The sequence below is a fragment of the Hyaena hyaena genome, unplaced genomic scaffold (genome assembly GCF_003009895.1).
Source record: "Hyaena hyaena isolate Hyena2069 unplaced genomic scaffold, ASM300989v1 scaffold_24, whole genome shotgun sequence".
Taxonomy (NCBI): Eukaryota; Metazoa; Chordata; class Mammalia; order Carnivora; family Hyaenidae; genus Hyaena; species Hyaena hyaena.
In genome coordinates this window covers 4,544,850-4,569,933 of record NW_024080656.1, presented here as the reverse complement: position 1 = coordinate 4,569,933, position 25,084 = coordinate 4,544,850, and the positions used below count along the sequence as shown (strand labels likewise).

Below are 25,084 nucleotides of genomic sequence, written 5' to 3'. Positions count from 1 at the left end.
TCATGTTCAGAGTCATCTTCACCTCTCATTTTGACAAGTACATGGGAGTCATTGATGAATGGGACATGTCAGAAAAACAATACTTCACAAAGACTTGGGGGATCTATTACTAAATTAAAGAAGGAGGCAGGAAAAAAACAGCATGGTATGAGTTTTGAGTTATATATTCTGGAGTAATATAAAAGATCCTATTTTCTGCAGAAAGGAAGCAAGCTCAGCAAAGGTGGAAGCGTGCCAGCCAACTCAAATGTACTTGGCTTCATTTCAGTTGTGGTGGTGGTTCAAACATACCAGTGTCCAACTACCAAGAGGCACAACGTATTGACTTTCCACCTCCTAGGAGGTATCATGGTCTACAGCCCAACTGATTCACAGGATGAACCCTGTGACAGTCTTACAAATATGGCGAATGCCGCCCATTTGACTATATTTAAGTGGAGCCATTATGACAAATCCTCTATAGAGTCTCTTGGGAGAAGGGTTTGAAAATCACTATGATAAACACCTTGCCTCGGTTTCCAAGGGTAGTATGATAGCTTTGTAACTTCTTAAAAATAAGAATCTCTCCACTAATGAGCTTCACACACATTCCCAACAGACAAAAGCCCAGAGTCAGAAATCTTAGCAGCTACCCACATGCTATGGTGGCCAAATAACAGAAAGAATGTATAAAAGTAAACAGGACTCCAAAAGGGAGCTAGAATGTCATCACCAACTTTGATCTTATCTGAATGAGAGAAAAACAGATACTTGATATGCAGGGCTATAAGCCTTGCCCCCAACTCTTGAAGAGAATTTATAATGTATTAGATTTTAGAATGGTAACTTAATGTATGTACTGCCTCCTATGTAACACCTCCAAGAAGTCTAGTTAAGTACCCTGTAATCAAACACAATATTTTTGTGGTTAAAAAGGTTGAATGTTCACATGAAATAGAGTAAATAAAGATAATGAATACCCCGAAGCCATTTCAGATCAGGTCAGAGTTTTGCCACTAAATGATCATGGAAGGAAGGAAAGGGAGAGATAGCCGAGGGGAGGCCCCAGGAGGGGAGAGAAAAAGGGAGAAAGGAAGGTAGGGGAGGAAAAGAAGAAAGGAAGAAGAAAAACTCCAAAATTTTAAAAACTTAAAATTAAGAGAGAAACTTGTACTTCTCAAAGCAGTTTAGGTTTTGTAACTGTGCCCCAATGACCATGGACCTATAAAAATAGAAGTCAAAGGGCACCTGGGTGGCTCAGTCGGTTAAGCGTCCGACTTCAGCTCAGGTCATGATCTCATGGTTCATGGGTTCAAGCCCCACGTTGGGCTCTGTGCTGACAGTTCAGAGCCTGGAACCTGCTTCGGATTCTGTGTCTCCCTCTCTTTTTCTACTGCTCTGTCTCTGTCTCTCAAAAATAAATAAACATTTAAAAAAAATGTTTAAATAGAAGTCAATGTGCAGAGTATGCCCTGTAAATGTGCCATATTAACTACCAGACTCTTAACAAGCCAGCACTTCCACCATGTGAAAAGCAAAAGGAAAACTGAAGGTTACCAAATATTTAAAATCACCAGGCAAGCCCCATCTTTGGAGAATGGTTTGTGACACTGTGTGAATGGTGCCCAGCGCGTGCCAGTCTTTCCGACTGTGCTGTGAGGGACACTGCTAAATATTACATGGCCTCTGGGCTCAGGGCTACCTATAAACATGATGGTGGTATTCTGTTTTCTGGTAAAGCTGCAGGATGTACAATGCTTAGTGGCCATTGACCTTCCCAGAACACCATGTCCAATGTGAGAATAATAAGGACCACATGCCAGGTTCAAATTCCTTGTAGACAGGATCAGAGATATCAAGTTAAAAAGGAATGTAATAGACTTGAAGAGATACTTGTAGACTCATGTTCATAGCAGCATTATTCACAATAGCCAAAAGACAGGAGCAACGTGTACAGGTTGCTTTTAGACAAATAGGCTTGAGCAACGGGAGGTAGAAAAGAGCCATATTGACTCCCTTGCTGAATACACACAAGCCCATCTGGTGACCCCCTTCACAATATCCATAGGCCCTTACTGACCAATGAGCTACTTAAAACTAAGTGCAGTTACCAAAATAAGAAGAGATTCTACATGTTGCCATACTTCCTCATCTTCTCCCTTAATTTTTTTTTAAAATGTTTTAAATGTTTTATTTATTTTTGAGAGAGAGATAGAGACAGTGTGCACAGGGGAGAAGTCAGAGAGAGGGGGAGACACAGAATCCAAAACAGGCTCCAAGGCTCTGAGCTGTCAGCACAGAGCCCGACGTGGGGCTCAAACCCACGCACCGTGAGATCATGACCTGAGCCAAAGCCGGACACTTAGCTGACTGAGCCACCCAGGTGCCCCTCTTCTTCCCTCTTAAAAAGCAGCCCTCACCCACCCCTCGTGGCAGACAGCCTCTCCCCTGCTGTCCTGCCCACCGCCCCCTGCAGTGTATTCAATAAACTCCTACCTCGTTTGTTCTTGCCTCAGGTGAATTCTTTCACCTCCCATACCACGGGCTTCCACTTGATCATTGCCCACATTTGGGGGCCCCCAACCAATCAGACAAACACCCCATGTAGACACCACATGACCCAAGTACCAGTTGACAGATGAATGGATAAACAGCACGTGATCTATACATACATTGGAATGTTATTCAGGGTGAAAAGGGAAGGAAATCCTGTCACGTGTCATAACACTAATGAGCACTGAGCACATTATGCCACGTGAAATTAGTCAGTCACAAAAAGACAAATACTGTATGATCCCATTGATATGAGGTGCCTAGGGCAGTCAAATTCAGAGAGACAGAAAGTAGATGGTGATTACCAAGGACCAGGGTAGAGGGTAATCAGAAGCTATTGTATAATGAGCACAAAGTCTCCATCTTGCAGGATGAAAAGAGTTCTAGAGATCAATGGCTGTGATGGTTGCACCATCTGAATCCACTTAATGCCACTAAACTGTCTACTTAAGACGGTTAATGGTAAATTTTGTTATCTGTATTTTATGACAAAATATTAACAGGGAATTTTTACAAAAAGGCATAGTGTTACTAAAAAATGTACTGAACAACCTGAAAGATAACACCGGAACTCTATAAGGAACAGACAAAAAAGTCCAAAATTCCAAGGAAGAGTACACAGACGAACCAGGAAGCTATGTAGGAGACTAACAGGAAAATAAAACTGCACTATATCTCCTTGGGAATTTGCAGTGACCTTCAGTGAGAAGTTTTTGAGATGATGTGCAGCACGGGGTTCACTCTATTCATACTCTCTTAGCTGAGGCTAAGCAACTGAATGGTTTCTACGCCTTGATAATGGTCATAAATTTGGGAGGTGCAGGAAGCAGAGCTCGTGAATAATCAAGAAGGAAGAAAGGGGAACCTGTTAGTAGCACTTCTCATTTTGATTGCACATTACAATCACCTGGAAATGCAGCCGCAACCAGAGACTCTAACTTAATCATTCTGGGGCAGGGCCTGGCCACTGACATTTCTTTAAAAGCCTTTCCAGAACATTCTAATGCGTGGAGAGGGTGGAAATCTACTGACCTAGAGCAGGGATATGCAAAGGTTTTCAGACAGATAATTAGGCTTTGCAAGCTATCCTGTCTCTGTCACAGCTACTCAACTCTGCCTTGGTAGTGTGAAAACCATCTTGGACAAGCATAAATGAATGGGTGTGGTTCCAATAAAACTTTATTTATAAAACCACGCAGTGGGCCACAGTGTGCTGACCTCTGCTCTATAGGGGAAGAAGGCTTCAGATTTTCTAAGTAGATAAAAAACTATTATTTGGGCTTTGGAAGGAGAATTTCAAATGCAGAGAGGAGTAGGGTCAATATAAAACACTAGTTAGGGATTTAGAAACAAAAACAATGGAAATGAAGCATTGGAGGAACAGGAATTATAATCTGGGCTCCAGAAGAGGTAGTAGAAAGGCATGCTGGTAGGAGGTAATCTTTTTATAACATTTTATTTCTTTCTGAGAAAGAGAGAGAGAGAGAGAGCGTGAGCAGGGGAGGGTCAGAGAGAGAGGGAGATACAGAATCTCAAGCAGGCTCCAGGCTCTGAGCTAGCTGTCAGCACAGAGCCCGATGTAGGGCTCAAGCCCACGAACCATGAGATCAAGACCTGAGCTGAAGTCGGACGCTTAACCGACTGAGCCACCCAGGTGCCCCCAAACCCAAGGTCCAGAGTCCAAAAGTTGAGGGCAAGCTGAGTCTTTAGCAGGGTCATTTGGCCAGGGACATTTTGGACTCACTGGCATGCTGGAAGCAGGGACTTGGGAATCACTACCAAGGCACCACCAGTTTAGAAACCCGTTGAGCTGACATTTCAGATGGGAACACATGTGGGGGCAGGTGGGAACCACTCCAGGAGACCGGCTTACAGATTTTAGAGATCCAAACAGGGAGCGACAAATGGCAGCACACGGGTAGCAAAGCTTGGGGACTCTGCCGAGAATGAAAACATAGAAACAGGCAGGAGAAAGGCTGTGGGGAATGTAACTTGGAGAAATCCCTCCTCTAATTTTGCAGCAGCCTGCTCAATTCAACTCCAGGCTGCTAGGAATGTCCCAAAGAAAAATTTGAATGTTTGAGGTTCTGAACATACAGAACGTGCATCAAATAGCAGACAGGGATCCTAGTAAGCACAAAAAGATGAGAGGCACCACCATTGCAAAGTTTTTAATTCTGTAAGAAGATGGGTATGCTTCTGGTCACTGTGTTCCAGGAATAGCTATACCCTGCAGAATATTCACTGATGCAACAAATACTTATGATGAGAAAGGTGATGAGGCACGCAGAGGGGAGAGGGGAGAAGGCAGCCTTAAGTTGCAGACATGTAGTTACAATGGCTGGCAGTTCTAGAAGGGAAAAACATACGGCTGTAGGTGAGCATGGGATGAGGAGATTTGATCTACTCAAGAAAATGGCTCCGGAGCTGAGATTAGAAGAATGAGTAGAAGGTCAGGAAGGAAAGAGAGAGGGAAAAACCTTCCAGAAAGAGGCATGTGCACAGCCCTGTGCAGGAAGGGAACGTGGCAAGCATGAGGCATGCGAAGAAGGGTACTCCATCAGGAGCTCAGGGAGCAAGATGAGCAGAGTCGAACACCTGAAGAGAGGTGGGTGGAAAAGACCGGCACGAAGTCTCGCAAGGCACTTGAAGAAATGTCAACCAAGCCCGGAAACAATGGGAAGCCATGGAATGATTTGAAGGTGAGTCAGGCAAAAGGGTAACAGTTCAGATTAGTGTTTGAGGAAGATCCCACAGTGAAGAGAAAGGACTGGGAGAAGGGAAATGGGAGTAGATGCTGAGCAACACTGACATGTCTTTGTTGTAGACGCCTAACCAGAAACCGTGCTGAAGTTAACCAATGATGGCAGATTTTACCAACTCAAAATGCCCTAGACTTTAGGCATTTGTCACAGATTGACTGGCAAGGGTAAAACCAAGAAGACGCTCTTGTTTTCTCCTGTTCTGTCCGAGCCCTTCAAACAGACAACATCATACTTTCTGTTCTAGGCTACCACTGATAACAAATGCAAGTTTATCATAAAGAGAAAAAATGACCTCTAGAAACTCAATTGTGTCTAGATCTTAAACAGGTGACACTTTAGTCACCCTGCCTAAGCTCTTCAGAGGGCCTTTGAGGTGTTTCAAAAGAACTTCATAGTTTAAAAAAACAATGAATTTTCTCAACTGGTTCTCTGTGTGTATAAGTCCCTCTGAGACCTTCCAGGAAGTACATGACTGCAGTAGCACAGAAGACAATATTCGGTTGGTTCAATACTGGATTCAATATTCAAGATCCTGGATTCTCTCCAAGAAGCCCCATCCCAAGAGGATTAAGAATTATGCCATGTTGGTGCTCAAAATTGTTCTGGCCTTTCACGTAATATAAACTACACATGAGAGACCAATGTGTGCTATTAAACCTATGTTCACTGACTTCATGTAAAGATGGAATTTCAATATAAACTCTGAAAAAGTAAAAGGTCTATTTTAAATTTCCGGGCAATTACAAGTAAGGCAAAATGTTGCCTTTTGCCAGCTGTATTAGTTTTTGGGGGGCAAAAATCCAAACAGACTTTTCCTCTTTTATGTTTCATATCCAAGCCACAAGCCAGAAAACACTGGTATTTACTCCAATGCTAATAAAAGTAAATTACTTTGTGGTTTTGGGTCACTGGTATAAAACTTGTGCTCTTTTGAGTTTATGTAATGTACAAAAGTTCAAAATTTCAGGATGCATCCAGCACAAACTGATGACTTACTTATGCTTTTCTATGTGATTCAGAGCGTTTTTTTTTTTTTCCAGTGTGTGTTTGAATTACTTCTGCTTCTCCATGCCAAATGCTCTCATGATTCCTGTGGGATTCTTTTTCTCTCTCCTTCTATCTTTTTACCTTTATGATGTTCGAACTTCTTTTTTTCTTGAGCCATTTCCTGGATTGTACTACTCAAGGCAGAGAAGTCAAACCCATCAGAAGTTATATTTCCAATGAAAGCTCTCATCTTAAACTGTAAGTTAGCAATAAAGATTTTTTTCCCAGAGAAATGGAATCTAATTAATCCTTTTTGCAGTTGTCTTTTTTATTTCCCAGAGAATACAAGTCAACTGGGACCAGAACGATCAACTTGAAAGGAACATTCTAGGACCTAATACACAGATGCCAAACATACTGCCCCCCCTCCCAAACCCATCAAGTCCCCATACCAGATGTTGGGGCTGTATACACCCAAAGTTCAGCTTCCTTTCAAGTCAGTCTTTCCATCAGCCAGATGCTCGAGCTGACAGTTCCCTTTATAATTATTTATCATACAAAGTACTGCACAGACCTGAAGCAGCAGACCCCTCGGTAACGCTGGCCAAAATGCTAAAGAGGCTGGTCTTCTGCAAGCTGTCCAAAAACATGCTACTGATTTAGACAGTCCTGCAGAACAATCAATCATGGTCTCAGCCCCGATGAAGGGCCATGGTCTGCACATGTTCATTTCATTAGGAACTTAACTTAGGTCGGAGGACTTTTCTCCTTTATGTTTTTAAACTAAGGTAATCATTTCCATGCAAAGTAAAGGGACAGGATGTGAAGGGGAAATGCCATTTGGGCTAATGTTTTGCTGATGGCTGTCACAATTGTAAGTGATCAAAAAAAAAAAAAAAAAAAAAACCCCAGATTATGCTGAGGGCCTCCCAGCCCTTAAGAAATTGCCAAGCTTTCACAAACCTAACAAATCAGGCACCAGCCCTAGAAGCAACCCCAGTAAGGCCTTTTCTGTTATTTTTGTGCTAAGCGTGTCATAGACATCTTAAGGGAGTATAGCAGTAAGCTAAGACTCTACTTTTGATAGGAGGCAGTACCAGTTCTGTGAAATGGGACCACAGTCCCTCAGTTCCTCAGAAGAAAAATCTGTAATTTTCTTTCATGTTTTTATTTTGTTCTTTTCTTAAGCAAGAGGCAGAAAACTTGTGTAACTCACTGTATAACTCTCCAGCAAATGAAGCAAAAATCTCCTTGGTCATTTTGTGCAAAGAAATCAGTGCAAATAAACCATCTAGCATTGAATCTAGGCCTCGAATGAGGGACACATTTGCAAGAGCAAAGAGGCTGGAGCCAGGCTGTCAGGGTCTGAAACCCTGTCGATCCACTTCCCAGCCGTGGGCAAGTTATACTGCAACACATTCTGCCTCAGTTTCCTCACTTGTAAATTAGAGAGAACGATAGCGCCTATCTTCGAATGTTTTTGTGAAGACTCAGTGAATTCGTAGGTGCTTAGGAAGCGTTAGTGTTTGGAAGAGGCTCTGGCACGTGGTTACCACAACCTAGTTGTTTGCTGTTACTAGTCCAACAAAACCATAAACAAACCAGATTACTGCATCTTGACCATTAAACAGATAGAAAGGAATTGGGAACAAAATGGCCACTCAGAAATGATGTGTCTGGGGGCGCCTGGGAGGCTCAGTCAGCTCAAGGTCCGACTTTGGCTCAGGTCATGATCTCACAGTCCGTGAGTTCGAGCCCTGTATCGTGCTCTCTGCTGCCAGTGCGAAGCCTCCTTCAGGTCTTCTCTCTCCCTCTCTCTGCCCCACCCTGGCTGTGTACACGCTCTCTCTCTCTCAAAAAAATTTTAAAAATCCCAAACATTTAATAAAATAAAATAAAGAAATGATGCGTTTGTCTGAGAACGAAAAACCAAAAAACCCCAGCAATTTCCAAATGCCCAATGTGCAGCGCCAGCTACTCACCCGGGTCCCAGGGGAAGCAAGGACTGTGGGAAGCTCATGTATGCAGGTGTTTCCTTGCCACCATACATATCACTTTGGTTCTGAACTTCAGTCGACTATACAAACTGAAATAAAAGGTTTATCTAGAAAAGGAAAAGGTGAAGGGGCACCCTTCTCAGCCACTCATAATGGCACACAAATGAACCAAGAGACGGCTGAGGGGCAGGGGCACTTGTGACCAAAGCAGATGGTTCTTTCCAAAGAGTCAACCAAGCAGGAATGTAAGGTGGGAGGTGGCCTGACAAAGCCACTCACGGGCCATCGGCACTGGTGGCCACTGCAAAAGATGGACCAGAGTTGGCTAGTGATAGACATAACCTCACCACCAGTCTAAAGTAATAACCATCTCATTTTTGGAATGCCATGGTCAAGTCACGTTAAGTCTATCCTGTAGATTGAAACATGTGATTTTCTTAAAAACGAGCTCAAAGATACAGGTAGAAAAAATTTTACAACTGGCTTATTCTCCAAACTCCTCCAAAAACAAAACAAAACAAAACAAAACAAAACAAAACAAAAACCCGCCTCCTCAGCTTCCTTCCTGCCTTAATGTGGGTCCAGAACCTGCCCCTGTCTCTCTCCTTCCTCTTTCTTAATGGTCTTTGTAGCCTTGACATGAGTATATGATGGTCCCCCCTCAGAACTAGAATTACCTCTGCTCTCTCAGTTCTAATGTCTCAGCCCACCCATTTCCTCTGTCCTCCAACCACCAAATCTCTCAGACTCCCTGGATGTGGGGCCAGCACCCACATTTTTAACAACCACTCCCCAACCAGGAGATCCTTACTCTAGTGTAGACTATGCCTTCCTGGAAGTGACAGGGGTCTATCTTTAATAGTTTATGCCTGGTGCCTATCACAGCACTGGGCACACAGTAAATGTTCACAAATGTGTATTTAATGGATAAATCCACAGCGATTTCAACTTCTAAACTGAAGTCCCTTCTAAAGGGACTTACTTCTTTGAATCTCCTTTTTGGCCCTCCATCCATGTCTGCCTCACCTCAAGCCTCATCCACACCCCACACTGCACAGCATCTTCTGAACAAACTCAAGTTTCCAAACAGTGGCATCTGCTTCCCTGCTGTCCCTTTTAATCTTGAAAGAATAACCTCCCACCTACTCAATTGACTTCCATTTCCATCAAGATCTCCAATTGCCCCATTCTCCTAAACCCGTTACTTGTTTGGGTTTGTTTGTTTGTTTGTTTGTTTGCTTTTTTTGATGACCTTCCCATGCAGCCTGGGCCACATGATTGACAATATCAGATGGAGTCATCATCTCTTGATTTGTCAAGGCTTGGACCACATGGTCTACTTTGTCCCTGTACCCTTACACAGTCACAAATCCTTAGTGAGTAGCTCTCTTCCTAAAAGTTCAAAAATCACTTCCATGAGAGCTTTCAAATTTATATTTCCAGCCCAATCTCTAATCAGATCCAAACACACAGTTGCCTAAACACCTTCACACATATAGCTTGAGTGGATCTTCAAACCCACTATGGCCCAAAATAAGCTTAGTCTCTTCCTTCTCAAAGCAGTTTCCCCATTGCTTCTAAAAGTACTACCAGTGTATTTATCACAGAGACAAACTTCTGTCTTCTCTTCATTTCCACCATAATTTTATAATGTCTGCTCATTTTACCTCCTCACTGCCTCTCAAATCTGAGTCTACCTTTCCATGCGCAGTACCCTAATCCATCCTTTATGCCAGCACAGAGACCAGCATGTCCAACAGAACTTTCTGCAATGATGGACATGTTCATGTGACTCTTAAGCACTTGAAATGCAGCCAGTGAGACTGAGAAATTGAATTTCAAATTTAATTTAAATAGTCATGTGTGGTTAGCAGCTACCACACAGGACAGCACAGACATAGCCAGTTATAATTCCATCTGTGCCAGTCATTTGTTTGCTCTCAGAACTATTCCCTCCTGCCTACACCCACTCTCTGCTTTAAATCATAGGGCACTTCCAATCCCCTGCTCTCTTGACAACCATCTTCCAGGTAAGTTCAGTCAGTGAGAGGCTTTGGGAAGGACTAAGGGCAGAAGGAGTAGAGAAGCCAGGGAGCTGTACTTCAGGTAGCATCTCTAGCAGCAGCCAGCCCCTCCCTCTACACTGCCAGCTCCCAATGGCAGCCTTCACCATGGTCTAGTTCCCATTGAGCAGCACTATTTCTGAGCTCAGGTAACACTATTTTCTCCCTCTGTCCCTTAGCCCTAGGAGGAGTGGTAGCTTTCTGCCATTGCTAATCTCTGGGTTGCTTCACTGTCCCATTTTGCTTCATAGCCCTTAAACCATCTATATAACCAATTCCCTCTATTAAATTCCCTCCATTTGAAACACCTACTATGGTTTTTATTTTCCTGACTGAAGACCAACTGGAGTTTCTTCTTTAACTCTAATTCATCCTGACAATGGCCACCATGAGGCCAGCTATAATCGTCTTCATCATCAAAATAATGTATGATATGAAAGTACATCAGGAATCATCATTTAGACAGTGCTTGTATGTTACACATTACACTGGGAATTTTAGCGGGCGCCTGGGTGGTTCAGTCTGTTAAGCAACCAACTCTTGATTTCGGCTCAGATCATGATCTTTTGGTTTGTGGGTTCCAACCCCACATCGGGTTCTGCACTGACAGTGAGTAGCCTGATTGGGATTCTTTCTTTCCCTCTCTCTGCCCCTCCTCAACTCACGCATGTGTTTGCATGTGCTTTCTCTCAAAAAAAAAAAAAAAAAAAAAAAAAACCATTTTAATTAATACATTGGGAATTTTACATATCATAGCTCATTGTTCCTTATAAAACCTATGAGGCCAGTGTGTTTATCCCCATTTTACAACTAAAGATAATGAGGCCTGGAGGTTAAGTTATGCAGCTCAAACAGCAACTAAGAGACTTTCTCATGCCTCAGAAGTTCTTTCCAGTTCCTTCCACTCCAGCACACTGTCTAATACTGTCAAGCATGCCCCATGGTCTCAGGAAAAAGCTCCACATCCTCAACCTAATCTTCAAAAGAGACTCTCTGTGACTGACTGTAACTCATCTTTCCAGTCCTGACTCCTACTTTCTCCTTACCCACATCCCAGCTGCCTCTCTCCTGTTTCCCTCACATGCACCATCAGTGTCTTTCCACTCATTCTATCACCCAGGGGCCTCTCAAGACCTCCTTAAAATTCCATTTAGTTTCAGCATCATAACTAATTATTAATTGCCTACTGTATCTGAAGCCCAGTCCTCTCATCTTTCTCCCCATGTCCTTAATTTCTCATTCAGTTTTCCACTGTTTGGCTTCTATTCCAGTTACATTCTTATTGTAGTATCTTTACTAAGTTGTAAAGTCCTTGAGAAAAAAGGTGGTGTTTTAAGGAATGTTTAAAATCTTCTATCAGTATCTAAGAGTGACTTTTAAAATCCTTCTTAGATGATTTGCATCTATTTGTTGAGTTCATTTATATCACTCTTCAGAGACGCAGAATCGTGTGGTTTCTCAGGAGACATGGAAGTCAAGGCCTAGGGTTTGTCCAAAGTCTCTACCTTCACCACAGTTAGGGACATGGATTCTATCGTCAAAATATCTAACTGTTTATGTTTAACTACCTGGGCCTCTGTTCTTTCACCTTTAAAATGAAGATAATAAAACTACCTGCCTCATAATACTATTGAAAGATGAAGCAAGCTATTTATATAAAGTGCTTACAACAGTGCCTGGAACATACTAAGTGTTCAATACATGTGAATTCTTATTAATATGACATCACCTCTCAAATCAGTATGATGCACTTGGTTAAAATGCACATAATCTCCCTTAGCCATGGAAGTAAAAATCTCAAGATCCATAATCCCTCTCAGGTTTCGTCCTGGCCTCCAGAAAACAAATAATCTATACCTATAATACAAGATAATCAAATTTATTGTAAGCATAAAATATTAATAGGACTGTGAAAGCAAGATAAAATTTATGGTTGGGATGTTAAAATATTTCACAATTTGTCTAACTTGAGAGTTTGTATGTTCAACAAATCCAGTAGATTTGGTCTGTCAAGCCTGTTGTAGAGAACGCACATGTATTTTCTCTGTATCTAATCAGTGCATGAATTCTGGGTTTTTACATGTGCGATGCCCAGTTTCCAAGTGGTACTTTCCTTTTGTGTGCTCAGGCTCTGACGGTCTCAGTGCCAGTGACAGAGGCCTAGGTGGCCTCTCCTTCCTACACAGTAGAATACTGTCCTTGCCCTTGAAACCCAGCCCCCATATTGCGAGGGAGCCCAGATCATGTAGAGAGACCACGTGGAGGTGCTAAGGTGCTGTCCCAGCTAAGGTCTCAGCTGACTTCCAGCATCAACTACAAGATGTGTGGGCCAGTGAGCTGCCGAGAATTTCAGCCCCCAGCTTTGAGCTGACGTGGCTGACACTGAGTGGAGCAGGGACAAATTATCCCTGCAGAGTTCTAACCAAATTGTAGGCTTGTGAGTGAAATAAATTTTGTCAGTGTTTCCAGTCACTTAGTTTGGGGGCAATTTGTTAAGCAGGCATAATAACTATAGCAGACAGTTTGTTACGTAGCAATAGCTAACTGATGAACACAGTATCTTCTACCTGCTTGTGCCTTAGTATATCTCCCTCAAAACTGATAAAAGAAGATGATCCAGGTCAAACAGTATTGTTTTAAATCTAGACCAGTCTGATAATAAAGCGGAGTTTAGCTAAAATTATTAAACTTATTATTAAAATAATTAACTAGTACAGACTAATTGGTTGTTTAAGACAAGGCATATTACTTGCTGCACCCAGGAAATGTGTGGTTGCCTTTTTGAGCAAGGAAACATCGCCAAAAAAAGTCAAACAAAAATAAGAGAATAAGAAACTGTATCAAAGAGTGGTAGAGATTGATGAAAACTACAGGAATACAGAATCCTGTTGAATCAGTTTTCTCTATTGATGATATGATGTGAACCCTAAAGCAAAAGTTAATAAGCTGTGTGAGAAATATAAACCTAACCATGTTTCAATATAATGGCTGATGAAGCTCATGTTGCTACTAAGTCATAAGTTTTATAAAACACCAGTAGGCCAAACCCATTGATAAAACCACTACTGTAATAAAAGATATTGATCTAGCTGTTTCCCGGATACTATTCTTTTTTTGCCATGAAAAAAAAAAAAAAAAAAAAAGTAAGTATCTCAGACACGGGAGCTAAATAAAATTGGAAATAAAGGAATGTTGAGATATAAACTCACTAACTAGTTAAGTAATTATATGAATCATTCTAAAGAAACAAGGCATTTCTATGTGTTTGGGATCAAGTCAGAAGGTACTACCATCAGATATCTTGTCTGAAGCTAGTCTAGCCTCAGCAACAGGTTAATATAGCCAAAATGATGAACAAAACTACTGACATTATAGACCAGCCACAGCAGTAACAATTTAGGGCTTGATTAATTCCCCAAACTCAGCATTAAATGTATCTGTGTGCTGCTGAGTCAAAGCAACCAAATGCAGAGGTCCTCATCAGCGTGTCTGCAAGATGGCTGTTTGTGTGTTTTTTAAAAATCATTTTGGGCAACGGGTAAAACTGATCTAAGAGAAGACTACATTGAGGATGCCAATCACCTGAAAAGAGCTGAGTTGAAGCCGGATCCTTAGAGGCTGATGTGAAGAAACAACTAAAGATCACGTGCAGCTGACCTTACACACAGCTGGACCGAAGCAACGTCTTCCCCAAATACCCACGCTCATTTATAAGGTTCAATCCAGGCAGCATTTCTCTCCCCTCCACGCAATCCAGTCCCGCCCTCTCTGCCCTGTGGGTTGGTTCCAACCTCATCACTTCTGGCTCACCCCTCTCCTTAAGGGTCAAGGGGAACACACCCAGATGTGGTCAACCAAAATTTGCTCACAATATTGTTTGATACAATAAACAACAAGTCATCCTCTTATCTAAAGCCATACTTGCAAACACTATAATTGATAGCAGCCTCTCTCTTCTTCATCTTTCAGAATAGGCAGCTATTGTTTTCCTTCTAATCTGGGGAAACTGTATTCTAGAAAAGAAACTACACATAAAGATTAACAACAGTCAAACCCGCAGAGAAACACAGTACATTTTATGGCTGCATCTGTAGTAGCCATTTCAATAATCCCAACTAACCAAAGGAGCAAGTTTGCATTACATTCGATGATCCACGCATGTACACACATGCTTGTGTGCATACACACACAGCTATAAGACCCTAAACATACATTTTCTGTGCTATCAAAGCATCTGATGCAGAATCAGAAAAGATCGGGATTTCGATTTCTCATTTTCTCATCACTGAGCAAGGGATTGCCCTTAAAAAACACCTACCACGTGTGAAAATAGCCTGATAATCAGATCAGATTCACAAGTGCTCTCTAGAAAATAGCCTGCTGTGAATGTTGACGTGCCTTGCATAGCTCATGCCTCTGCTTTATCTTTTAGAAATAGCTGTAAAATGTGCACTGCCACGACCCACCACCTTAAGACACTCTCAGAATGCTATTTGAACATCACAGATTTCTCCCAGAGCTGACGTGGGCAAACAAACCGGGAGGGGGGCAGCATCTCTGAAACAGCGTGAACAACTAGCCACACCCACTCCCAAATATGCAGCTGTCTGCCTCCCAAATGCACACACACCCTCTCATCCACCCATTCGACAAAGCTCCCATTTCCATTCAATGTCATCTAGCAAACATAAAAGTTTTTTTTTTTCAGAATGCAAGGGGAAATCTTGAAACAAGTTCTTTACCACCTGACGAAATAGAAATTAAATTTAAGTTTGAGTTCATAAAACAGTGATCAAAGAGAATCACTTGGCTGTTTAATTTATTCACTCCCTTATTTACCAAACAGATTCAATCCCAGCCCCTGAAGGTGTTTCCACTGAGGCTTGTGTAAAAACATTAAATATGCATATAATTGCAAATAGTGGGGAGGTGGGGGGGGGCATGAGGGAGCATGTAGGCAGTTATGGAAGAGAATAAGGGAAGGTGTTGACTTACATGAGGTGAGAGCACAGGACTGGAGGCCTATCCTAAGCAGTAGTATTGAAACTTAGCTATGAAGGCTGAGTAGGAGTTGACCAGGTTAAGAGTGTTAGAGGAGGTGGGACAAGGAGAGAAAGGTGGAGGAGAAAGAGAAGGGTAGAAGAGGAAAGAATGTTCTTTCCAGAGAAACAGTATGAGTGGAGGCACTCAGGCAGGCAATTCATTCTAAGAAACAAGCTTTACATAATACTCAACTTAAAATTCTTAATGTAAAGAGTATTAAAATTCTTAATGTAGAAAAAGGTCATAAAAACAATAAAATAAGACAATACGCTAAAAGAGAAAAGAACAAAGAACATAAACAGAAATCTTACTAAAGAAAAAAAGATACACGCACACATATTTATGCCAGCTAGTATATATAAGATGTCCATCTTAACTAATGTTCAAAGTAAATAAACACAAAGAGATACCATTTTCTCTTTGTCCTACTGACAGATGAATGCTGCCAGATGTGAGGTGGAAAGTCCTCTCATTTCTGAAGTCCTTCTAGAGCATCAGCCTACAATAAGGGCCTATCATTTGTTGGCAACACCACTGAATATCATGAAATAAGAAGGATGTGAATGATTGCCTAGAACATAGCAGGCATTGAAATGTTTGCATAAATATTTACCAAGTGCCTAAAACATACAAGGCATAGATACTGTGGGTGCTGCAAAGATAAGTAAGACCTTCTCTGCCCTTAGGAAGCAGTTAATTTACAGGGTCAACAGAAAAGTATACATTTAGATATAAGAAATGGCAGACTATGGTGAACGTAAAAGAGGTAGAAATAAAGTGTTTCTTGTTTGTCCCTGAATAAGCAAGAGCGATCTTATTTTGAGTGATCAAGGAAGGCTTTGTGGAAAGATAGGGCATCTGAAATTGGCCTTGAAGTACAGAGGAAGGATGGGGGAGCTGGATTCAGGGAACTCCTGGGGATGGAACGATGAATAAGCAGGCACTGTCCCTGCCTCTTACAGTCTATAGTTTGTCAAGGAGATTAAACAAGTGTGATGAGAACACAAAAGTTCAGAGAACCATGAGAACATCATAAGGGCAAATATCAAAAAGACAACAAAACCCAGTGTGAGTGAGGATGCAGGGAATTGAAATTCAAATACAGTTCTGGCAGGAGAGTAAGTTGGCATCATCACTTTGAGGAGCAACTAACTCTGAACAAAATCTAGAAAGACTGAAGACACACAGAACATAGGACTCAACAATCATACAAATATACCCAGAGAAATTCATGTACAAGGACATGTGTAAAATTGTCCAATCCATCGGGATTTGCCACAGTGAAAAGTTGAAACACCTTAAGGGTTTATTAACAAATGGTATGAATAAGTAATGTGGTTTTTATTCATGCAGTAAGGCTCAGTAGCATAAATCTCAAAGTTACAAGATGACAGGATCAGTGTGTTACTATTTCCATATACATGTAAAACAATATTATACATAATTTATGGATATATACATATTTAGTAAAAATATAAAAACATGCATGGGAATGATAAAAACCAAAATCAGATTGGTGATCGCTTCTAAATGTGGAAAGAGAATGGAATTGGGAATGGGTATACAGTAGACTTCATATATATATTATATTTTTTTTTCATCTATTTCTAGGAGAGAGAGAGAGAGAGACAGCGTGAGCAGGGGAGGGTCAGAGAGAGAGGGAGACACAGACTCTGAAATAGGCTCCAGGCTCTGAGCTGGCAGTCAGCACAGAGCCCGACGCGGGGCTCGAACCCACAAACCGTGAGATCATGACCCAAGCGAAAGTCGGACGCCCAACCGACCAAGCCACCCAGGCACCCCGTGTATTATATACACATCCTTTCCAGATAGACTGGAAACTCTGGAAGCCAGCACAACACTGATGATCTCTAAGTCCTCATCATCTAGCACTATGCCCCACAAGTCATTAGTTCTCAAAATCTGTTCAGTCGATAAATTTACATTCCATCTGAGCATTACTTGGATGGCTGCCTCCCATGACTTTGCTTGGGCACATCATTCTTTCTACTGACTCTTCTAGCCACACAGTAAAGGCAAATGGTTACATACTGCCTAGGGAATTTAAATGATTGGAAAACCCTATCATAAGCAGACACAATGACAGACTTTAGAAAGGTAGTTTCAATAAGAAAGAGCTAACTAAGTGGGAGATGGTCAGAGATGGAACAACATCTCCAAAACAGCAGTGACTTTCCAGACCCCGAAGGCAGTTATGGTGGAACAGAGAAATCTACTTGGTACAGAAGTCATAAAAGGGATTCAGAAATCATGTGATCTCAAAGATTTTAGGATTTTTGTTTCAGTGACCATCCAATAGAAGGGACCTCAAATTCCTAATCATGTCTTTAGAAGCCATCTGTGTGCTCCTTTTCATTGCCTGCACACAATTTTGTGTTTTCCCACGATCTTCTGGACATCTTCATTCATTCCAATGGTGAGAACTAAAGTAGCCCATTGTTGGGGTGCCTAGGTGGCTCGGTCGGTTAAGCAGTCAACTTCGGCTCAGGTCATGATCTCACGGTTCGTGGGTTCGAGCCCCGTGTCGGGCTCTGAGTGCTGACAGCTCAGAGCCTGAAGCCTGCTTCAGATTCTGTGTCTCCCTCTCTCTGTGATCCTCCCCCACTTATGCTCTGTCTCTCTCTCAAAAATAAATAAAAACATTAAAAAAAAATTTTAAAGTAGCCCATTGTCAGGAGTTGTTAAAAATTTTTGCTTTCACAGTGGCCCAAAGCGATCTATATCGTGTGTTCTCAAGTCTGCACTTTTGAAAATATCACCCTATTTTAGATTTACTGCTAATTACAAGTCATAACAAGCTGATGCGCCCCTCACACAGAGGAACTTTTAGGTCTCGAGACTCCGTTGCCATTGGCAGGGGACACACTCCACATATCCGCAGTGGAGAAATCCAGGCACCAGAGCTATGACAAAGGGTTCCGAAAGGAAGTGAGGGAAAACCTTCTAATGAGGATTGGGACCGGTCAGCAGCATTTAGCCCCACTAGTTGATAATGTCATGCAAATTAACCTTCACAACTAGGAAATAACTTCAAAATGAGCTAATAAGTGGCAGGCATTGGTTGCCTTGGTAGCAGAAGCATGCCCTGCCTCTTTGTCAGTTCTTTCTGCATCAGGGCGGTGGAGGGGGCGGGTGTCAGGCGCTGTGGACTAGAGCTTGAGCCTAGAGAAAATGCCCAGCTGGGGCTGGATTGTTTGATTCTAAGAAGAAAAGAGTTTATCCAGAAAGCTTGTCCTGGGGCTGATGAGGAAGCAAGGTAACAATCTGCAGACTCTCATAAGAAATAAGCCTTAAACCGGCAGAGCCTTCCCAAAAGGTAAAAGGAGGGAGCAGGTAGGAGCTCAACTCAGGAGATCAATTTTCACGCAGAATAAAAAGAAGAAGAAGAAAAAGGAAACAATGCAGTAACTGAATGTGCAGTGCCACCCTGAAGATAGTTTAAACAGCCTGTAATAAAGTAGCAACCTCAAAGCAACTATCTGAAACCAGGAACTGCAGATGTGTGAAATGGAAAAAAAAAAAATCCCTAAGCTTTCAAAACTTAAAATATTTCTGCTTTCATCGATAGGACTTGAGATGAAATATGAAAATCTGAGTGTTGACACAATAGGCCAATCCTCACATATTCCTGAGCCAGCACTTAACCAGGAAGAACAGGGCTCAGGAGGCAGAAAAAGTCCCAGGAGTTGGAAATGCAAAGGATATAGCAGGAGACAGACTTGAATTTTCCTTTGACCATAAAAATAAATGTTTTAAAATACTTACCCTTTTGAGGACATTTCTTATTTTTTCTGTGTAATATAAATAATTTTCAATCACCTGTACTTCTGAAGATAAAAGGAGACCTTAGTGATGACTTATTTTATGCAAACTTCTCATAATAATATTTCAACTCCTGTGCTTCTATGGTAAGCTATACACACATAGTGAAATATCAAATTAAAACCTCAGCCTGCTGATAAAGGATAATTTTAGACTTAACTCAAATATGTCAATAGCCCCATATCCAGCAACATCTCCTACAACTTTCACATTCCAAAACTGAATTTTCTGCCTTACTCTTTAACTCTCTCTCTAGTATTCAGCAAATGCACTCCACAGACATTTATGGAATGCCAACCATATGCAAGGTACCCCCCTCCATTCTCATCCATTCATAACACAGTTTACCCCACATTCCTATTCTGATGTTATTTTTCAAATACTGCAAGTTTCTAAGTGCCCCAAATCCAATAAATCTATAAATTTAATTGACAGTTATAAACAGGTCTTACACAGAGAGATACCATTGACCCCTGAACAATACAGGGGGTAGGGACACCAACCCCCGCAGACTTGAAAAACGAGTGTATAGCTTTTGGCTCCCCTAAAACGTAACTACTCATAGCCCATGTTGATCAGAAGCCGTACTGAGAATATAAACAGTTGATTAACATGTATTTTGTATGTTAAGGTCTTATATACTGTATTTTTACAATAAAGTAAGCTGGAGAAAAGAAAGAATATTAAGAAAATCATAAGGAAGAGAAAATACATTTGCCGTATTATACTGTATCGAACAAAATCCATGTACAAGTGGACCCACAGTTCAAATGGCGTTGTTCACTGGTCAATAGTAGATCTTGTACCTGATTAGAAAAATTCGATAATGGGGCACCTGGGTGGCTCAGTCAGTTAAACATCTGACTTCAGCTCAGGTCATGATCTCATGGTTCGTGGGTTCAAGCCCCACGTCAGTCTCTCTGCTGACAGCTCAGAGGCTGGAGCCTGCTTCAGATTCTGTGTCTCCCTCTCTCTCTCTGCCCCTTCCCTGCTGGCCCTCTGTCTCTGTCTCTGTCTCTCTCTCTCTCTCTGTGTGTCTCTGTCTCAAAAATAAATAAACATTCTAAAAAAATTTTTAAAGAAAAATTCAATATTATAAATACATGAAATCTCCCTAAATAAAATATAAATACAATTTTGTATCAATTGATATTAAGGGTTGAATTGTGTCCCCCACCAAAAATTCATATGTTGAAGTCCTAACCCCAGAGACTTTATTGGAAATAAAGTCATTCTAGATGTAAGTAGTTAAGATGAGGTCATACCGGAGCAGAGTGGGCCCCTAATCTGACATAATTGGTGTCCTTATAAAAGGGGGAAATTTAGATGCAGGCACACATACAGGAGAATTGCCATGAACACAGCATAGGAGGGGGCCCAGGACAGATCTTTCCCTCCAAGTCCTTGCCTCCAGAATTGTGAAACAACAAATTTTCATTATTTACAGTACTTGATTTTACAGTACTTTGTTACGGCTGCCCCAGTAAACTAATATAATCAATATCCCAATAAACAAGTCCTAAGGCTTAGAATCACTTCAGTCTGATGTCCAAGTAATTCCACGATCTGATCCCAACCTATTTTTCTGAAACCGCTTTTTTAATTATGAAAAACAATGACATCAACATTCTAGCAATCTATTGTAAGAAGGCAAGTGGAGAAGGGTGGAGATTCATGTACAGGAGAAGTTATTCTTCATAACACTATTTATAACAGTAAAAAAAAAAAAAAAGTAAACAATCGGCAAATCCAATCCCTGAAGTGTAGCATGGGATCCCCACAAACTGACTAAATGATACAGGAGATAGGTAAATAGCTATGGGATGTGAAGGAAAGAGAGATGCAGGAGCATCTAACTGTGCTCAGGAGATTTAGGAAAACTAGTGGAGGAGGTAAACCTGGGGATGTTCTTTATGAACTAGAAAGAATCCACCAGAAGGACAAAGGGAGGGAGAGCATCCCAGGCTCCAGGAACATCTAGGACACTCCTTTGGTATCATGAAAAATATCCCCAGTGTCTAGGAAAGCTGGCTGGAGTTGGTGAAAAGGAGGTTGGAGGACAGAAAAAGAGGCTGAGGGCTCAGCTGAGCTTAACCCACTGGGCAGTGTATACTGAACTGAGGGCATCACTTTGGGGTGGGGACCCAGACAGGGAAAACAGCTCCGTAACTCAGTCATGGCCTTCATCCTTCATCTGGGGTGGGACTTCCTGGTCTAGCCAAGCCCAAAGCAGCCTCCAAAGCTGAAGCTCTGGAATGCAGGAAAAAGACGTTTCACATCTTGATCGCGCACGCACACACACACACACACACACACACACACACACACACACCACTGATACAAAGTTCACAGAACAGTACTTATCTTTTACTGTGTTTAAAGTACACCGATGTTTTCAATTCCATTTCATTGTTTTTAAATGCTAGTCTACCCGATGTTATTATCTTTGCCACGGGCACACTCAGCAGTGTGCAAATCACTGCTTTATAGATCAGAGGTGAGACAAACAGGCATTTGTCTTAATATGCCCTCCTCCATTTTTCCACATTTTCAGGATTTAGAATTAATGCACTTGACAAAAATTTTCCCTCCATTTAATAAAAGATGTAGCGATTAACATATGTTCCATATTATAAAAAACAGATTTTTAAGAGCAGATGTGCAAATCCCAGCTCCATCACTTTATTAAAAAAGAATATTTGATTTGCCTTGAAGATTCCATGATTCATAGTCATCTAGTTTGGATTGACATCACTGCAATAATAATAAAAACAGCATTTTGCTCCCTACGAATCATCTTATTTCCAGACATAGACACGAGTGGTGATCCTGTGAAGAGGCAGAAATCAGTATTTGGCCCAACTTAACCAAGGCCCTATAACCTTGTCTCACAACACTTGCTTCTCTTGAAATGTGATGAATTAACCTTCTAATTTGTCTCTGATGTTTCCATTACACATATTCACATTAGAATCTTTAATACTTTGAGGCGCCTGGGTGGCTGAGTCGGTTGAGCATCTGACTTCGGCTCAGGTCATGATCTTGAATCTTGAGTTTGAGCCCCGCAATGGGCTTGCTGCTGCTGTCAGCGCAGAGTCTGCTTTGGATCCTCTGTCCCCTCACTCTGCCCCTCCCCCGCTTGTGCAAGCTCTCTCTCTCAAAAATAAATAAGACATACATTTTTTTAATTAAAAAAAAAATCTTTAACACTTAAACAGAGAAACACACACACACACTAAAGTCATTCTTCCTTTTCCTCTCTTGCTAATTCAATTTCTGAAACCACTTTCCACTTTAAAGAAACTTTGAAAGATCAAGAAAAACATAAGGGATTTTATCACTTGTCATTATATGAAGTGTTACCAATTGGATTTATATACAGGCTTTCACTAGTTTAATCATAAATGCATGGTTTATTCCTTTAAATTCCAACTAATTGCCTAAAGGCTCATGTTGTCTTCCAATACTTACTCAGCACATCTCTCCATTTGTTCACCATTCCAGAAAGGTTAGAGGATGTGTGGCACATTAACTCATTAGCTCGTATGAAAATAAAGCAATCAGCATTCAAAACTCACTTCATTCCAGCTATTCCCATGCTGATCTCTGTATACTGACTTCTAAAAGCGATGGTTCCATTAATTATCCACATTTGTGAATCTCTTGGGATAATCTTCCCTTCCATATCGATCTGGGATCTAGTCTTTCATCTATTTTAATGTACACTTGTACAGAGCATTAAAAGATCCAGACATTTCAAACATGCAACAGGAATAGGAAATGCTAGCCTAAATCCTCGATACCCTGCTCTACCCTCACCCCACCTCCATGTCTCATCTGTACTTCAAACAAGCAATGCCTGACAGAATGGAGACTTTTTCTCTATCAGGTTGTACCCGAAGTTGGGAATTGTTCCCCTCATCCTCTCCTTGGAAATGGACGGGCAGAAACCCTCAAGTCCTTTGACAAGAAAGACCTACTTTAGAACAATTACCCAGTGTACTGAGGCTTCAAACCATAGTCCTTTAGGGAAACTTCATTCTATTATATTTGAACTTTTAATTCTTTCCACAATTGTAAGTCTCTAGGAATTCATTCATAGAGGGAAATAAAGCCCAGTCTATGCTGATATATATTTATCTCCACCACAAATAGCCAAAGTCCTCCAAAGACTGCATTTGTTTTGCTGAACCATTCTGGGAATGTGTCCTGGAAGGGAAAGGTACTGCCAAGAGCAACAGTCAATAAAGCAAGATATAAAGGTCAGTAGCTACCCCTATCTCCAGAATGCACAGAAACTTTAATCTCAGGCCATCACTGCAAAATTAACTTCCATTTTTAGGCTGAAGAAGTTCCATGTGAAAAGTATTATGGAAAGATACAAGTCAACAGAGACACAGATAAGGAAACCTTCACAAACTTTCATGTTTTCTTTGAATACCTAATTGGAGGAACTAATTATACCAGTTCACTTCTACTGTTTTTCTTGAAAATACTAAGAGTGCTTTCATTACAATTTTTATTGCCAAAAAATTTAAGGACAAAAATTCCACAGGTGTCTTCAGTCCTTTCTGGCTGTATGGTTACCTTACAGGGGCTCTCATTTCAGAAGATAGCCATCATTTCCAACCTAAACTTGTGCTGCAAAATCAGGGTGGGATGAGTCTGCCTCTCATGGTCAATCAACTGATCATCAGTCAGAGGCTGATGCTTCTTACAAGGTAATAAAGAGTGGGGAAATGGTGAAGAGCCCTTTAATCTGTACCTACCAAAGCACGTAGTGGTTATCGAGCAAGACAATCTGAGCCAAAAGAAGTTGGCAACATCACCGATAAACCATCCGGCACTTTAACCTCAGTCTGGTGGCCTGGTTATCACATCAGAGACTGTGGATGGGCAGACTTGAGCAAAATATAGCCCACAAGAAGATCTCTTTTATGAGAACCATATGCCTAACCACTAGGGAAGGGAAGATTATCCAAAGATATACTCAAATCCCCAATGTTGAGCAAGACTAAAAGTCCCATTGCTCTGATGGCCAGCTCAGGGGTGCTAAGGTTTCTAGAGATGCCCCTCCTGAGGGCAGATGGAATCTCAAGTTGTTGTACTTGGCAAGGGTTAATGGTTGTGTTAGCTCCTCTTTTCCCAGGGTTATTTGGGGAGGGAAGGGCTGCTGTGATATGCTGAGGTAGAGATTGCCAGGCAAAGACGCCACTGTGTTGGGCAATGAAAAGTCACCACAAACACAAATTTGAGCTGGCCTGGCACCCACTAAATATTCCCAGGACCAGTGACTTACCTTTAAGGTCAAGATTATGAATTATTATGGATTTTCATCGAAACTCTATAATTATATGTCACCCTTACCACTCCTTCATGACACTACAAATGCAAACGGATGCTATGCCCTCAACAACAGAGAGAAATATATATAAAATATGACTGAAGAGTCACCATGTGGCTGTTGAGGAGTACCAAAAATAAAGTTCTGTACAAAGAAAACCTGCTAAAACTTAAACTAAATGAGCGTCTAAGTTTTTGGAACTATTCAGACTCCCATAAACTGGAAGAGGTCTTCAGTCTCTGAGTCACCTGTACACATTTCAGCTCCCTTCAGACCCACTGACGATTGCAGTCAGATAGAAACATTTGTACTGTCTCTGAATACAGGGCTTTCTCTGACAGCCTTTTCTATCAATCACAGTTTGAGTTAGGTCTAGGCAGCTTGCATTTCCTTGAGTCAGTGTATTTTAGGTGGGCACATCCTCAAGACAAAGCAAGTAACAAAGTAGGGAGTTGCTGAGTTGTTCACATTAATGGTGTTCAATCCTTGAGGCCAGGCAAATCTCCTCCC

The 25,084-nt window shown here is 41.4% G+C and overlaps 1 protein-coding gene across 1 annotated transcript in view; it reads right to left on the bottom strand.

Moving 5' to 3' along the window:
* Window positions 1-25,084, bottom strand: part of LIMCH1 (LIM and calponin homology domains 1) — a 323,010-nt gene that overhangs the window by 220,096 nt on the left and 77,830 nt on the right. The gene's annotated exons all lie outside the window — the stretch shown is intronic.